The 18,631-nt window shown below is 39.1% G+C and overlaps 1 protein-coding gene across 3 annotated transcripts in view; it reads right to left on the bottom strand.

Moving 5' to 3' along the window:
- The window catches only part of LOC120714648 (poly [ADP-ribose] polymerase tankyrase-1), a 106,607-nt gene that overhangs the window by 39,858 nt on the left and 48,118 nt on the right, over window positions 1-18,631 (bottom strand). The gene's annotated exons all lie outside the window — the stretch shown is intronic.

The following is an 18,631-nucleotide window of genomic DNA, read 5'->3' as shown; positions in this document are numbered from 1 at the left end:
TAAAAAAACAACAACTTTTTTTTAGAGCAAACACTGAGATCACAAGAAATGTGTTAAGTCTTGAGCAGCTCTACAAGCTTAATGTCCAAGTTTAACAAAGTCCCTTTCACACATGGTACCTGACTTCCAAATCCTTTGGATGCTTTGTGGTCATTTTCTTTATAGACAGGAATAAATCAAAATTCTTCAAAGCTGAATACTGATGTTTTCTTTAAAACCAACATACACATTGCTACTAGAAAAGGTATATTATTCATGGGTCACAAGGTCAGTAACCTCAAAACAACATATTTTCCACTTTTACCTCCAGCAGAATCTAGAAATCAATCCAATGCTCTCACAAATCTGCTCTGCTGATAACCAGGCCGTGTCAATACCACACTCTCAGTTTCTCAGTCAGTTTGTAACATGGCACATTACCATGCTGGAAGCAGCTACCAGAATATAAGTACACCGTGATCTTAAAGAGCTGGTCAGCAACAATACTCTGGTAGGCGGTGGTGTTTAAATGATGTTCAGTTCGTACCAAGGGGCCCAACGTGTGCCAAGAAAATATACCTCCACATCATTACACCACCACCAGCCTGGACTGTAGATACAAGGCAGGCTGACTCCATGCTTTCATGTTGTTTACACCAAATTCTAACTCTACCATCTTAATGTGACAGCAGAAGCTGAGACTCATGAGACCAAGCAATGTTTTTCCAGTTCTCTATTGTCCAAATTTGGTGGGCCTGTGCAAATTGCAGCCTAGTTTACTGTTCTTAACTTACAGGACTGGCACACAGTGTGGTCTTCTGCTGCTGTAGTCCATCCACCTAAAGGTTCTATATGCTGTGCATTTAACAAAATCTCTTCAGCATACTTTGTTATAACAAGCAGCTTTATTGTTATTGTTGCCTCTGACACTTTGCGAAACAGGCTGAAAGAATAAATAGATAATCTTGAAGGGATGCAGTTCTGATTGTGTAAAATTGGTTCATGATTACCATCCCACGTTTATGTTTTTTTTTTTTTTTTTTTCTTCTTCTATCTGTGTTTCTGATGAACAATGCTTGGTATCTTATTTTAGCATGGCAGATGACTCAGATTACAGTTACACTTGAAAGCCTTGGGCACCACTGCAATAGTGAGGTATTGGGGGAAAACACAACACTTACACACATTGTTAAATTGTTACAAAATGATCACCGTAGTTGTTTAAATTATAGCAGAACTGAGTCAGCAGGAGGGCTTCAAAAACACAACTTGTCCTTCTTCTTAGCCTGTACCTTTGACTTAAATTAAAATTCTGATATTTTGTTATCAAGTCTAACATTACTTGGAAACCAATAGTTTTTTTTTTTTTAATTAATCTAATAAATGTAGGTTTGGATTTTTTTTTAATAATGAAAACCTTCATTTAGAAACTGCATTTTGTGTTTACTTGTGTTATCTTTGACTAGTTAGTTTGATGATATGAAACTTTTAAACATTCCAAAAAATTAAAAATCAAGAAGCGGACAAACAGTTTTTCACACCATTGTACAAGTGTTCCCAATTGCGAGTGAGGCCAAACAGTTTTGCCTATATAATTATATATTTACTCCTTAACCAACAAATCTTTGCAGTGTCACTGGAACAAATTCTCTGCTCTCACTGAAGTCTGCTTAGAGTAAAATCTATGGATTATCCAGATTAGCCCAAACACAGTTTTTGGAAAAAGTTTGGCATTTCTTGGAATAAAACGCTTATCACAGATTCTTCCATTGTATCATATACATCTCAAAAATGCTGCTGTGCATGGTAAGAGGAACACCATCCTCCCACTACAACTAGAATGATTTGTTTGAAGCAATCCATAAAGTGCATTTGGAAACTGTAATAGGCAATCTGAACATTAGCAGAGTGGCTGGCGGTTCATCATGTGGTATTTTACTCAAAGAATGAACAACTCTATATGGAAATTGTATAAATGTAAGCTGACAATGTGAATAAAGAAAATGTCAAAATGACTGCAAGATAGCCTCATGTGTCAACAGGCCTTCAACTCTCTTCTCAAGCCTGCTCACTTATGCATGTGGCAAACATATTACAGACAAGGTAGAAAGGCAGCACACAATCCCGAGAGTTGATGGCATGGAAGAGAGGTGCAATCTTCCCTGAATTACTGGCGACCTTTCTCAAGAAAGTAGGCACTCTGTCCTGAGACCCCATAGAACCTTTTGAAATACACTTCACTTCCATGGGGGATTTAGACTGGAGCTAAGTAAAAAGGTGCCACCAGCAGCCTTGTTTTTCCACATCTGTTGTTCACAAAGGTAAAAGACCAAAAAACAATTAAAAATAAATAAATGATTAATAATAAAAATAATAATCATCACTGCCATATGAAGCCACCGGATACTCTGACTGGTAAAATCGAGTTGTTCAGTGCAATCATCCGAAGGGATCAGGTGAGAGTGTGCACGCATATCTTTTCATCATATATTTGATCACACTGATGTAGATGATTCTCCTAGCTAACATTTTAAGCTCTAAAAGTAAAAAATGGCAGGTCGTGACTGGGTAAAGGCGAATGGGCTTCACCACGAGCTGTGTTACTGTGGTATGATGGCTGCAAAGTGGCACACTTTATCCAGATTATTTTAATAAAAGCTTTGTCTACATCCAACAAAAATCTTTCAACCTCAAAGGACTGCATCAATCTGAGCTAGGCAAGCAACTTACCAGCAGTTTTTGAGATGTCAACTGCTAACACTGCAGATAAAACAAAAAAAAGTAAAACAAGACTAATGCTAGTACTAACTAAAACTAATGTTTTGCTGTTATAAAAGCCCATTAAGAAGTAAATCACAGGCCACTTAGAGAGAAGAGGCTCTTTAAAAAGTCAAACTACTACATTATTTCAAAAGACTGTGATGAAACCCTTTGCAACATCTTAAATACAAAAAAAAGTTCGAAGTTTCTTCCAGCTTTTATAGCTGGTGTTTTCCACCAACTAAACAACAGCAACAAAAGAATGTTTCCTATGTCCCCCTCATAGGAAACTCATCTCAATTTCAGAGGACATACTGAAAAATAGATCATCTCTGGTGATCTCAACAGCTCACTCAGGAGTTCAGCTGCGGAGCAGCAGCAGCGAGGCAGAAAGGCAGAGTCGGGTGGACAGATGGTACACTCGTATTTACAGGATGTGACAGCGGCATTTGAAAGGAGCAGGACATGGTACACAGTTAGTCATCAGCCTCAGTTTAAATGCAGTGAGTGCATTTGTGTGTGTGTGCGTGTGTGCGCGCTTGTTTTTGCAAATTACATAGAATAGAAATAAACTGAAAAAAAAAAAAAGGAAATATGTAAGCCTTAATCAGGTCCTCAGTAAATCTTAAACCGTTAGCTACTAGTGAGTCATCAGTTAGACACACATACACACACGTGCATGTACTGTTGCATCACCGTGATGTTGTTGCCAGGGTCGGACTGGGTAGTTTAAGCTCCACCTCTTCAATCTGTCAACCCTGTGTAAGGAATGCGCACATGCATGTGTGTGAGTGAGGCACGCATAAAAACCATCACTGGCTCAGTTGATCTCATATTGGATTCCCAGCATAGAAGTCTTAAAAAAAGAGAGAGAGAGGAAAAAAAACCAAAACAAAAAAAACCCCAGCTCCGGTTGAAATCTCTATCCTCTGAGCAGCCACAAGCCAATAGTGCTAATAATCATTTTTTCATCCACTGACCCATCCTTCATTCAGTGTCATCCAAGTACTCTCCACTGCAGCCCAGTTTTTCCCTCTAATGCTCTGAATTCAGAGAGCAAACATGTTTTCATTTCTTCTTGCCAGGCATCATAGACGGCAAAAGAGATGACATGTGGGTTTTTGTTTTTTAAATGAATGCTCTTCAAAACGGAGGAACAGCAGTGCAACAGCAGTACTGCGAGCACAAATAAAGCTTTTTAAATGAGACTGTGTTTAGGGAAGCACAAAAATTTTGCTGGTGCAAATACTGCGAGCAAAGAGGAGGACAGATTAAGGTGTTTACACACTTGCCTGTAATGTTTATGCACCAGAATACGTACGCATTTATGATGCAGAGAAAAGTGAGTCTCACGTGTATGTATGCCACATATTTTTAGAGGATTATTAGTGCTGGAACATCTGATATACCGCCTGTGATTTTCTTGCGTGAATATAGCTTAAATGCTAGCTGAAGCTTTTCAATGGAGGGTTCAACATGTAATAATGTTTGCTGCCAGGAGTGCTGTGCTGCATAATGAGAGGGGACCTGTATTAACCTTCTACTCCCAGTTCAATCATATGATGAAAAAGTGAAGGCAAAAGAACACGAATGCCATGCTGGGTATAGTAGTATTTTGAAAGCGAAGAGTTATTTTTCCAGACAAATAACTGGTGCCACCAAGTTTGGACCTTCTTGCAACCGTCTTGTGATGACAAGAAGAAGAAAAAGAAAGAAGAAAAAACACATTCTGCTGCCATCCTGCAGCAAGTTCATCACAACTTGTAGAGGCATTTCCTTTTCAAATCTGGTTGGAATCTGAATGTAAGTAGTCAATATGAATTTATGTTTAATGTAAATTTCTGTGCATTTTGATGGCAACAAAAGATGCGATATACGTACCTAACAGGTGACTGTCAGGGAGCTATATACACATATACATACACACATATACATATATCTATCTATCTATCTATCTATATATAATAATAATAATAATAATGGATTGGATTTATATAGCGCTTTTCAAGGCACCCAAAGCACTTTACAATACCACTATTCATTCACTCTCACATTCATACACTGGTGGAGGCAGCTACAGTTGTAGCCACAGCTGCCCTGGGGCAGACTGACAGAAGCGAGGCTGCCATATCGCGCCATCGGCCCCTCTGGCCAACACCAGTAGGCAAGTAGGGTAAAGTGTCTTGCCCAGGGACACAACGACCAGGACAGAGAGCCAAGGGATCAAACCGGCGACCTTCCGGTTACAGATGCGATTCCCAACCCCCTGAGCCACGGTCGCCACTATATATAATATATATATATAATGAGATATATATATTATATATATATATATATATAGGATATATATATATATATATATATATATATATATATATATACTATATATATAGAGGGAGAGAGAGAGAGAGAGAGAGAGATATCTATATCTATCTATCAATATATAGATATAGATATAAAAATAAACTTACAATAATAATACTTATACCTCAATATAAAATCCCATGTGCAGTACTACACATGGTAATTTCATGTGTAATCCAAAGTGATTGCTGCCATCTGTTACACCTTTTGACTTTGACTCTATTGACAGTCACTTTCTTTTCAAAAGCTACTCAATAAACCGTGTAAATAATTATAAACATAGTTGTTTTTGTTGCCGGGCCATTAATTCCAAGTTTTTCTCCTCCTTTGAGAATCAACAAAACGACCCACTATACTTTATTTCAAGAGAATCAACTGTCAGAGAGGCATTATGACGGTGAATAATAATGATGCTGGGGAAAAAAGAAATGCGAAAACAGAATACACTGTTGTGTTTTAATCATCTAAAAGCTTTTCCATGAGGTGGACAGGAGTATGGAGTGGAGGAGGGGAGGAAGATGAAGGAGGGGAAAATATGGGTGGAAAATGAAGGAAGAAGGAAGCGAGGAAAGATGTGAAGGACACGTTCAAGCTGAACAAACAAACTAAAGTAAAATAAGATAAATAAACAGTAATCTCTTTTTATAACTCCACTTGGTACCATTCTCTTTTTCCAGTTTAAATTTTGCCATTTACTAGACACACCATCTGAAAGGTAACCCCCAAGTGCACAATAAACTAATAGATTTTGCTTATTCGGTCAGCTAGGAGCCAACATTGATCTCAAAAAACTGTGCGGACAAAAAAGTCAAACTATGAAACACATTAATGCAACACACGCGCTTAAAAACACACGGCATGTGGAATTTGCTGCTGTGTTAGTTCCTTCTTTGTTTCCATTTTTCCCTAACCCTCTCCTACATCCGCCTCCCTTTTCCTCTTCTCTTTAGTAGCCTGTCAAGCTGTTCCCATGACAACAGTGACTGCTGGCTGTCAGCAGTTGCCATAGCAATGAGACATGATCTATTGGGGAGGGTAAATGGCCACATTTGGACCATTTTGTTTGGCGTTGTTTAAGTGTGTGTGTGCAGCTCTGATGTTATTCATCAACTTTGCCCTGGAGGTTCAAGACATGCTGCACTCCCCACCTATCGAATAACGCTGCCACAACTCTTTCTCCTAACAGCCCTGAAGTGCATCAGGTCAGGATCCTCTCGGAGGGCAGTGCACCACGTAAACTGTCTGCTGGCACAAAGAAAACTGATTTTTTTTTTTTTTTTTTTTTAAATTTTTGCCACATCAACACAATTTTTGCCACCAACTGTGCTGCATGCCTGGCTGTGACTTCATCCACTTCCCCAAAATAGGAACATGACTTCCACTTCCTTGCTGCAGCCCTGGAAGTATTCCAGTACTACCCGAGGAGGGGACTTTAATTAAGGCAGCTGAATTTAATTAAGGCAATGTTTTCGCTTTTTATGAGCAGACTTGTATGATGTTATGATTCCGTCTCGTATAAACAATCAGCAGGTTGGGGAAAAAAAGAAAAGAATCCTGCAGAGTTGACAGACATATTCATGTACCTGTTACGTTGTACAGTAAAATCCTGACAATGGCATGCATGGCTGATATTTATAGTTACATATTAATGAGTTGGCAGTAGTCAGTGTTTTCTTGTACTGAGGCCGATCATGAAATGGCATTTGGAAATCACTTTAGAGAACCCATCCACCATTAGTGCATGAGGGTACAAGGGGAAGATATAGATATTTTAGAGCTGAAAGATATTGTAAGAAGCAGCAATGTGGCTCTCTAGCAGGAAGTGACTTAATTTCCTTCTATGTAAAATATCTGTGCTAGCTGTGTTAGCTAGGCCTTAAATGCATTCATGCATATTTTAAAGCTTGTTTTAACTTCCTTTTTGAAATGTTTTTCATCAACTAAGGCTTTCATCACAAGACCGACCTCTGGCAATGACCAGTTGAAAAGGAAAAAAATGTATTCCCACCTGGTTGGCAAATGGTTGCTGGAGTTTGCTACAGGTTGCTGGGTGAAACATGTCACAAAGAGACATATACTGCAGTTAACACACATTTTTCCCTTGCAAGTAGTAATTGCCTTTAGCCCTTAGATGATCAATGACATTAAAAAAGGAAATCAAAAATAACTTTAAAATAGAGTAATAATTGATCTTAGCTTGGCTACATTTCAGCTACTTAAGTACTCCAGTCAGGGCTCAGTAGATGGACGCTCTAACAACATGAGTAGTGTCAGATGACTGGATCAATAAGCATATTAGCAAAATGTGTGCTATTCCTCTCACTGACACGCACACATACACACTATAAGCTGCTGACAGCTCAGCTAAGCCAGCATCTTGGAAGATAAATAACCTACAGTAAGTCTTCTCATCTTGCGCTTTCCATCTACACTTGCACAGTCGCACACACTGATATCTCAGCCATCACCTGTCTATCTGCTCTGCCTCCCAGCTAAAAACACAGAAGAGCTCACGGCTCCATGGAAAGTTTAAAGCTCAGCAGCTCAAAATGTAGTGTCAGGGGAAAAAAATAAATAAAGTTTCTTTCATTCATATATATATATATATATATATATATATATATATATAATATATATAAAACCAGAAAGTGTCCTTGTGACTTCCCATCTTAGACAAGCCTGCAAATGTTATATTCACTAGGTAGATGTTTATTAACTTGAATTGCTTTTCTTCTTTTGGCATGAATATGTATAAAGTATACCATTTAAATCTTCACATGTTGGAACCCAAGAGCTGTTTGCACTTCATTACTTCATTACTGCATACTAGCAAACTAATAGTGATATAGATCCTTCCCAGCAGGAGTCTACATATTAAAGTAAGAGGTTAAATTTGTCACTGGAAAAAACAAACATTTCTTTGGCCTATTTTTCATCCGGACAGTAAAAAAAAAAAATGCCTGTGAATCTTCCAGAGACAGGACATCCGGTGACACTCACAAACACCCCATTAAAAAGCTTCCATCAAGCAGAATTTACAGGCATTCATTTGACCGTCTATATATTTCCCTGGGTTTAGATCTGGAATGAAATGCACATTTTTCTATTCAACAGTAAAAGCTCAGTAACCAAACTTTCCTGAAAAGACAAGAAAAACTACAGAACTTCCACAATGACAAATTCTATTGAAAGAAAATGTAGCTAAATATACACTCCCTGGTCACTTCAGAACTGCCTTAATTCTTCATGGCATAGATTCAACGATGTCCTGGAAAAACTCCTCAGAGATTTTGCTCTAAATTGACACAAATGCATCATGTTGTTGCTGGAAAATTTTTAGCTGCTGGAATTTTTTTTTTTTTTGGGGGGGGGGGGGGGCTGCACATCTATGACTTGAATCTCTTCTTACACTAAATCCCAAAGATGCCCTATGTGACTGTGGAGGCAATTTGAATACAGTTAAAGCAACCAGTTTGAGGTTTATGACATGGCACATTATCCTGCTGAAAGCAGCCATCAGAAGATGGGTACACTGTGGTCATAAAGTGATGTTAAATGATGCTCCGGAGGGCCAAAAATGTCACCAGACAATGATTTCCCATCTTTTATTGTCCAATTCTGGTTAGCCTGTGTGAATTGTAGGCTTGGTATCCTGCTTTTAGCTAACAGAAGTGGCACCTGGTGTGGTCTTCTGCTGCTTCTAGCTTTGCTTTGTTGCGCTTTTAGAGATGCTCTTCGGTATACCTTGGTTGTAACAAGTGGTTATTTGAGAACCTTCACAGAAGTTACTTGAGTTACTGTTGTCTCCTCAAAAGGTCAACACAGTCTGACCATCTTTCTCAGACCTCTGGCTTCAACAAGGAGTTTCTGCTCCCAGAACTACCAAGGTCAAAAATTTTAATTATTTATATAAATACTTGGAAGTTTAATAAATATTGCAAAGCTATTTATATTTTTTCACTGCTCGTTTTTTCTTACTGACCTCTTATATGACTCCAAAAATATTTTTGACATCTAATTTAAGTTATCAGAAGTAAAGTAAAAAAAATAACAATCTTTAAAGAAAACACAAAAGAGACTAAGAGGTCCTGATTTTGAAAACAAATTTCAAAGCCATTTTTTCTTTAGAGTTAAAAATTTGCTGCTGTATTCCTGAAAAGTTTTGAAATCCTTGTTGTTCATCAAATGGGAACGATAAACACCGAGTCTTGCTCTTGCTCTTTAGTTGTGTATTTCTTTGATGTTCGTGCCAGCAGGAACACAAGTGAGTGATGATTCTCACTGCTGAGATATAGATCCAAAAACTCACAATATTCTCAAACACACACAAACAAATGCAAACACACATTCACAGCAGAGGCAGCTCGACACAATCCAAAACTTGAAATGTATTCCCTGAAAACTAAACAGAGAACTAGATTACAAGCACAACTGCTGAGCATCAGTGCAGCAGAAGCTATAAGAAGGTAAAACTGAACATTTAAGACATGACGAGTACGCATGTGGAACCTCAGTGTGTACGGAGTGGGTAGTCAGAAAGCATAGGCCATTTTCATAAAGAAGCAATCTGAGAGCTATAAGAGTGTGTGTGCATGTATGTGTGTGTACATGGGAGTAAGCGGTAGGTTTCAATAGAGGCAGCTTGATAACACCATCCACTCAGCTGTGTTAATAATAACCCACTCTGATGGCTCCTCAATCATCTGAGTGCGCGCACATGCAGGCACACATACACAAAGGGGCATCTATATCGTGGTGGAGTGTAATAAGAAGGAGAGGTTCAGAAATAGAGCTGTGGAGAGGAAAACAGTGACTGGAACAGGCCTACATACAACACATGACCAAATGGATGCAAATACCTGACCACAGGGCTGGCATTGTCACATAAAATCAATGTCAGGATTAACTGTCTTATGCACTAATGAGTATTTCTCAAATACATATAAATCTTCAAAGTAGACATTTTCTTTCAGTAGTGAAAAAAAAAAGCATTGTCAAAGCTTTTTTTTCCCCCACTGCTTTTATTTGGAACCCAAGAGGAGGGGCCAAAGGGTTCAGTGCAGTGAGGATTGGACCTTGGCAGTCCAATCTCTGGCTGCTGAGGCTAGCTAATTGGACGTGGACAATCCCTTTTCTGGTGGACAGGGAGCCTACTCTAACACACAAATACCTGAACACAGGCCTGGGTCCTGACTGTTTTCAGTATGTTCAAAGTACAGTGTAAAGTACCCAAACCTTCTTGGGGGTCCCTGATAAGGGTAATGAAAGATGCCCAATCTGGTGACTCCACTGTCCTACTGAGGAACTTGGAATCTCACGTGGGAAATGACAGTGAGACCGAAAATGTGACTGGGAGGAATGGCCTGCCCAACCTGAACACGACGTTGTGTTCTGTTATTGTTGATGCTTCTGTGCTAACGGCAGTTTGTCCAGAACTAAAACCATGTTTGAACATAAGGGTGTCCATGAACAGGCAAGTCACTAGGACACCATAGGCCAGGATGCTTCCCGGGCACCTCCTAAGTGAGGAGTTCCAGACATGTCCGACAGGGAGGAGGCACCAGGGCAGACCCAGGACACGCTGGAGAGATTACATCTCTCAGTTGTGATCGGAGTGTGTGTGTGTGTGTGTGTGTGTGTGTGTGTGTGTGTGTGTGTGTGTGTGTGTGTGTGTGTGTGTGTGTGTGTTAGTCCCGGAACGGGTGGAGGAGGTGGCTGGGGTGAGGGAGATCTGGGCATTTCTGCTTAACTTGCCCCTATTCAGCACATTAAGTGATGTGGCTGTTTGAAGATACTGAAACAAACCTAATGTGTTTTTTCCCCTCCCTTGTAGTAATTACGTACCTTGTAGCTTAATCCTGCATCACATATAACAAAATTGTGCTCAAAGAACCGACACAGCTTCTTTTTTCCATGCCAGCTCTTCTTTATCCTCACACCAGACTACTTCTGTTTCTAAAACTGCTAACTATCGGGAGCTCACACACTGAGGAAGATGAGCTGTTTGTCAATGTAGCTAAAGAGCATTACGGATACGCCAATTACCCGTAAGACAGCATTCTGTTTGTGATTGATTAAAGCTTTGACTCTGACCGTAGCCTGTCCACATACTTTTGGGCATAAGGTCTGTTTCTCTTTCTGTCTGTTTGCCTTCCCTCTGTGCGTCTCTTCTCATGTATGTTGTATACAAGCAGAGCTTTTTAATTCTCAAAGAGCTGTCTGCAAATAACATTTATGCTCCAGATCTTTGTTTGTTCGTGGGAGTGTGTGTATGCATGTGTGGTTGAAAAGGGAGAGACTGAGAGTCTGTGCCATATCTAATTAAATTGAAATGGAGAACAAGAGGCTGGAGAAGAGAGGAAGACCGAAAGAGACGGCAGTGACTCTTGTTTAATTTTAAAGAGGAGTACCATTATTATCAATCATTAGGACTCTTCCAGGCTCTGTGTAGTGCCCTTTCATTATCTGTGTGAGTATGATGCTCCCCTCTTGTTTATGATGATAAATGTCAATATTTTATATGTTAAAATATTGCAGATTTTGTTTTTAAAGTGCTGATTAAGTTATGTAAACTTTGCACATCTGCATACTTAAATTAAAAAAAAAAATGTATGTTGTTTTTTCAGAACTTGGGGCAGCCTGTGTATATTATAATAATCCTATTTCAGGAGAATGGCCTGCATTAATATAGCTCACTGGCAGTGTTTCCAACCATCAGGATACCTTTATGCTACATGCCACGCTTGCTTTTTTACACACATTACATTAAGAATTTGCATCTGTATTATGTAATACCCATTATTTCATTTTCTGCAATTGAGTGTTTTTATTCTGACACTTTCCATCAGGCGACTGTGCTTTGGTTGCTTAAGCGAAAGGATGGGTGACAACTGCAAAAGTTTTTACTATCCCCCAGTTTCAACTAATATCTACAACCATTAAGTAGAATTCAATCATTTCTGTTAGTCGTACCCCCCATTAAAATACCCTAAGACCATAGTGAGGATGAGTCTGCACTGGAGTGCAAATGTATTCCATCTACCCTGCACGAGTGCTTTCAGCCCAGGCAATTAAAGAGCATTACAAATACAGATTAAGTAGAAGAGGTCATTTCAGTATCTGTCTGAACACAATTTTTATTCTCTGGATGAGGCTGCATGTTTCTATACTCATGCTCCATTAAATTTCGGCGTCCGTCAATGATCTCTTGCAGTTGTCCCCTGCATATCCAAAGAATTTCAAATTATACGGTTTTCCCTCCGGGGTCTCACATCCCCAGCAGGCCACCTGCACAGATAATAGCTAGAGGATGCTCTCTCACAATTACGGATACGGGAGTGATGTGATGAATACAAGCTGCAGCTGAGTATCATCAACAACACACCCAAGTACCCATAATTAGAGGAAAGAGCCTCCTCAAGGCTGTTGTAGCATTAATATGACAGTTACCAAAAGTATAGGGTGAAAGGATCTCTTTGGCTCCCTGGTTGTCCCAGCAGTTGCCATAGCAACCAATAATGTACTGCACGTTTTGCATCGGTGACCAATAAATTGCAGATATCTGTTTACTGAAAAAAATATAACCAGATCACTAAGTTAAAACTCGAAATGTAAAAAAAAAATGCTTTAAAAAAAATAAAGGGAATGTACTGATTTTTCTGAATAGTGCTACACACTGAGCATGTTGATGCCTCAAGGGAGAAAAATAGTAACAGCAAGCTGCTATAACATTTCATTGTATGGTGCCATGTTTTCTTTTGCAGTAGAGTCCCACTCATGTTTTCAACTCTGTGTCTTCAGTCTGGTTATAATCCATCTTCAGTCCCTATCATCACTCATTTAGCACGCACTGCAAAGAAATTCAAACATATGCTGTGTAATCAGAGGACATAGTTGCTCGATTTATGGACAATTCTCCATAAATCGATCATTTTGAGGGGAGCATGATCATTTCCTATTAGCCCTACTGTACTAAACTGAGTGCAATTCATATCAAGGGCACTCTTATGATAAGGAGTGAATGGACCTAAATGGATTAAAGTAGACCTGTTTGGATTTTCCTCATTTTCTTTTATATATACGGTTACAATATTTGATGTACATGAACATGAGCAAAGTTTCAAATGAGTCTGGCTCTGTATACAGAGCATATCCCTACATATGCCTAATATGGTCATCTCAGGTAAACAGTGTGCACAACAGTAGCAACAACCTACTGCTCATTTTTTGTTTTTTTGAGGGTTGCCAACATAACTGACTTAATGGGAAAGACAGTAGAGACGATAAAATGAGCCCAGTACAAAGTAAAGAACGGTTATTTTGAACTCAAAATCTTGCTAAACTGCTCTTCTAGTGGTACTGGAGATAAAATAAAAACATAAGGCTCCCACTTGGTTGAGCAGGCAGCCCAGATACTGAAGGCTAAGGTCCTATAACATCGTATAAGCACCAACTACTACATTTCTGGTACTGTTACATCCTTAGATAAAAGCTAATAGTAAAAGAAAATAAAGGATTGAATTCAGTGTAAATTAATAAGAACATGGAGATTGCCACCTGGTTTACCTTGTTTTTGTTTTTGCAGCTATAGATCAAACTTATTTTAATACATTTTACTGTCATGTTTATGGAGATTACAGTAAGAAAACCAAAGAAACCAACAGATAACAGTATTATACTCCACTGCAGTACTTTACATTAAGAAGCTGTTGTTCTTGTTTAAAGGAAAATTGTAAAATAACAGTTAAAACCTTGGTAATCTAGCAGCCAGTACTTTACTTTTATTGAAAACCGTGGCTTGTCACAAGATGAGCTTCTAACATAATCTGACATACAACAAGCACAAACTTTTGGGTTTAGGGTTTAGTTTAATATGAAAATCTAAACTCTCAGTCTCTTCTCCGCTGAGAAGAATAACAGTTCAGAGTAAAAAACCCAAGAGAGACTCGATAAGGGCTCAAGTGGGACCACAAAACTGTTTGGACACTCGCTGCTGAAAAGTGGAACTGTCTTACTCTGTTCTCAAGGAAAAAACAAGGTTTTATTCCTGTCAGGCTGGAAAACAGTAATGTGCAAGGCCAGAGGGAGTACTTCAACTAAAGCTACAAAAATACAAAACTAGAAGAGTAGTTTGCTTCTCCTTCCAGTTATTCATCCGAGGGACTAATCAGTCATAAGCCAGATGTGCTGCTGCAATGCAGCAGAGCTCAACCTTAGGCTCAGGGCTCCCTGCGGACGCAAGCGGTGAGGCTGTAGTCACAAAAGTTTCTCCATTAAGTTAACAGGATATAATACAGCACTTTTCTCTGTAGGGCTGTGTACTTTTGGTGTTGTACTTGGCATTTCATTTAGCGTGGCTGGCATTCTTTCAAGTTCTAAGCTCTCACTTTATCCTCTGCAAGCTAATGAGATCAGAATTAACTTCAAACTGCAACCTTAGCTGACTGCTACAGTCTCATCTCACTTTTATTATTATTATTCAACTGTAGCATTATTCAACTAAGTAAAAGGTCTAATTATAATTAGGGTTTCTGAAAGTTTACTTTAGACCATTATGAATGTTATTGAAGTCCTAATTCACATCTATAGTTGTAAGAAAGGTAAAATGGAGTCCTAAAGAGGCTTGAAGAGTAAACAAATGAATTTGTCTAGTCACAATTGGTCGGCATGGTTTAACTCATTAGCCCTACTAGGAGTACTGGGAGTGCAGAATTATTAGGCAAATGAGTATTTTGTCCACATCATCCTCTTCATGCATGTTGTCTTACTCCAAGCTGTATAGGCTCGAAAGCCTACTACCAATTAAGCATATTAGGTGATGTGCATCTCTGTAATGAGAAGGGGTGTGGTCTAATGACATCAACACCCTATATCAGGTGTGCATAATTATTAGGCAACTTCCTTTCCTTTGGCAAAATGGGTCAAAAGAAGGACTTGACAGGCTCAGAAAAGTCAAAAATAGTGAGATATCTTGCAGAGGGATGCAGCAGTCTCAACATTGCAAAGCTTCTGAAGCGTGATCATCGAACAATCAAGCGTTTCATTCAAAATAGTCAACAGGGTCGCAAGAAGCGTGTGGAAAAACCAAGGCGCAAAATAACTGCCCATGAACTGAGAAAAGTCAAGCGTGCAGCTGCCAAGATGCCACTTGCCACCAGTTTGGCCATATTTCAGAGCTGCAACATCAATGGAGTGCCCAAAAGCACAAGGTGTGCAATATTCAGAGACATGGCCAAGGTAAGAAAGGCTGAAAGACGACCACCACTGAACAAGACACACAAGCTGAAACGTCAAGACTGGGCCAACAAATATCTCAAGACTGATTTTTCTAAGGTTTTATGGACTGATGAAATGAGAGTGGGTCTTGATGGGCCAGATGGATGGGCCCGTGGCTGGATTGGTAAAGGGCAGAGAGCTCCAGTCCAACTCAGACGCCAGCAAGGTGGAGGTGGAGTACTGGTTTGGGCTGGTATCATCAAAGATGAGCTTGTGGGGCCTTTTCGGGTTGAGGATGGAGTCAAGCTCAACTCCCAGTCCTACTGCCAGTTTCTGGAAGACACCTTCTTCAAGCAGTGGTACAGGAAGAAGTCTGCATCCTTCAAGAAAAACATGATTTTCATGCAGGACAATGCTCCATCACACGCGTCCAAGTACTCCACAGCGTGGCTGGCAAGAAAGGGTATAAAAGAAGAAAAACTAATGACATGGCCACCTTGTTCACCTGATCTGAACCCCATTGAGAACCTGTGGTCCATCATCAAATGTGAGATTTACAAGGAGGGAAAACAGTACACCTCTCTGAACAGTGTCTGGGAGGCTGTGGTTGCTGCTGCACGCAATGTTGATGGTGAACAGATCAAAACACTGACAGAATCCATGGATGGCAGGCTTTTGAGTGTCCTTGCAAAGAAAGGTGGCTATATTGGTCGCTGATTTGTTTTTGTATGTCAGAAATGTATATTTGTGAATGTGGAGATGTTATATTGGTTTCACTGGTAAAAATAAATAATTGAAATGGGTATATATTTGTTTTTTGTTAAGTTGCCTAATAATTATGCACAGTAATAGTCACCTGCACACACAGATATCCCCCTAAAATAGCTAAAACTAAAAACTACTTCCAAAAACATTCAGCTTTGATATTAATGAGTTTTTTGGGTTCATTGAGAACATGGTTGTTGTTCAATAATAAAATTATTCCTCAAAAATACAACTTGCCTAATAATTCTGCACTCCCTGTATATTGAAGCTCTTTTCCAAACTGAGTAGTTTCTGTAATAATGTCTTATCTTTATAGGGGAAAGAGTTAAAGCAGTTGACATCTATCAGCACTGTTTTTCTTTGACTGGTGCTAAGCCATCATGTCCCAAGTCCAGAACATCCCTGATCTTCCTGTTAGTGTTCAAACATTGTCCCCAAAGAAAGATATAAGAGTTAAAATTGTTGCTACAGAGTGAGTTATACATGGGTTGCACTTGGTAATGGTCCTAATGTAAATATAGAACATTATTGGGCGATGGGAAACATCGGTGGCATCTTTTGTCCACTTCAAGTCTTTCTGACTTGTTGACAGTAACTCTGTTTCTTTTTCTTTTTTTTTTTTGCAAAAGTTTTGCAAACTGGGTTTTTCCAACTGTTCTTGTTGAATGCTCTCATAACAAGAAGATTTTTAACTTCTACTTTTTTTAATCCTTTTTTTGATCAAAAGTTGCTATTTTTGTTTTATGGGAGGAGATATTGAGCCAGCCCACACACCAGATTCTGACACAAAAACTACAGCAGGTTCTGACTAAGCCACGCAACTTTTATTCGTCGTTATTGCATCCATATTGCTATTTTTGTTTTAGTGTAATCATTACAATAACATTTAAAAGACTGAATGTGCAATCAACTCTCTACAACATTAGCTTCCAAAATTCAATACATTTTTATGACCCGTCAAATGAGACATTTTAAAGGCTTAAACTTTAGACGATTGATAGCATTTTAGACTCAATTTTAGGACCCTAAGGAACTCTGCAATATACCCTCCATATGACCATTATGGGAAAAGTTGTAAACTGTGCTTCCAATTCACTAAGCAGCTTTCAGTATGTTAAGCTTTGCATCTGACAGTACTGGAAATGAGCCCACACTTGGGTGCCTCCTAATTAACCAGGCTTTCCTTTACTCTCCCTTGGACATGTTCGGAGAACTGTTCCAAGATGACCATTAATTTAAATCAAAGCTAATTTCACAAATTTAATTTAATGTCTCTAAAATGTCTTTAAAAGGAGGGACTCTATTCATCCCTTCACATGACTTGCATTTTAGACTCAAGCTACTGTACCTACAGTGTCTTACAAACTGGGCATCTCATCAAGGGCTTCAACTCCACATGACAACGGACAGATTTGCTTGTTGCCTCTGCCAACAAGGTTATATGACTGGTTCAGTTTGTCTGTTTGTTAGAATGATTACTGAAGGTTACAAAGAGACCGGAGTGAAAATCTTACCAGAGATGGTGCCTTGGCCAAACAAGTGATTTACTTTTCGAGTCGATCTGGATGTAGATGTGGATTCAGGAATTTTTGAAGACGATTTTTATAATCCAAAACTGAGCATTTTACAGAAACTACAAGACAACAACTTGACCATGAAGGTTGCGTGTTGCTTAAGCATGAAGGTTGTGAAGAGATTGCAAAGCTCTGCCAAGGCTGAACAATCTTAGTTACCTTATATTTCTGAGTGAAGGGTACTCAAAAGTTCTGCCAAGGTTTGACCACTTATAGATATTTTATGTGAAAGATTTCTGTCTGGGCATCTTTCACTGGTTTCAAGTTCTCACAAATTTCTCCACAGCCAGTCAGAATTATCAATGTTATTATCAAAAAGGCTGCTCAGAGGTCGTTCAAGCATGTTGCTAGCCATTCTGTCAATCACACTACATCTTTACAGGCCTTATGGAGCAGATAAGCTGGGTTTTTAAGCCTATAACTCTTAATAAATCATACCTGCAACTTTAGCTTTACTATTTAATCTTTTATATAAATACCTTCGTGTTAAAGGTTACCCTTAACTGTGTGTCCTTCAAAGCCTCGGCTCATTTTGCACAAAATAATTTGCTTTGAATGAGGAATAGGATGGGAACTGTGTCATTTTCATTACTATCAATGAACACACCTGAATCCATTCTTCACTCTTCTTACTATTCAAAGCTAATCCATGTACATGCAACTGCAGTAGTGCAGACATTCAAATACAAGTATGCTATTGGGGGGTAACTTCACAATTTGCATATACTTCAATCAGCTGTAAAAGAAGGAAAAAAAAACAAAAACTGTACCTTTGTTTCAGAGACCGTATCCCTGAGTGTGACAGTACTGTGCGTCCTGCCATCCTCTGCTATTGTTCAGCACGGGTACTAATTTATTCACGGAAGGTTTTGTGTCTTCATCTATTCATTTTATTGACTGACAGCCGAGAAAGGCTAAGCATGCTGGTGAGTGCTAGGATTATTTCATAAAGCCAAGGCCCACAGCTGCCAATA

The sequence above is a fragment of the Simochromis diagramma genome, unplaced genomic scaffold (genome assembly GCF_900408965.1).
Source record: "Simochromis diagramma unplaced genomic scaffold, fSimDia1.1 OVJJ01000596.1, whole genome shotgun sequence".
Lineage (NCBI taxonomy): Eukaryota > Metazoa > Chordata > Actinopteri > Cichliformes > Cichlidae > Simochromis > Simochromis diagramma.
This window is presented reverse-complemented; position numbering and strand designations above follow the sequence as displayed.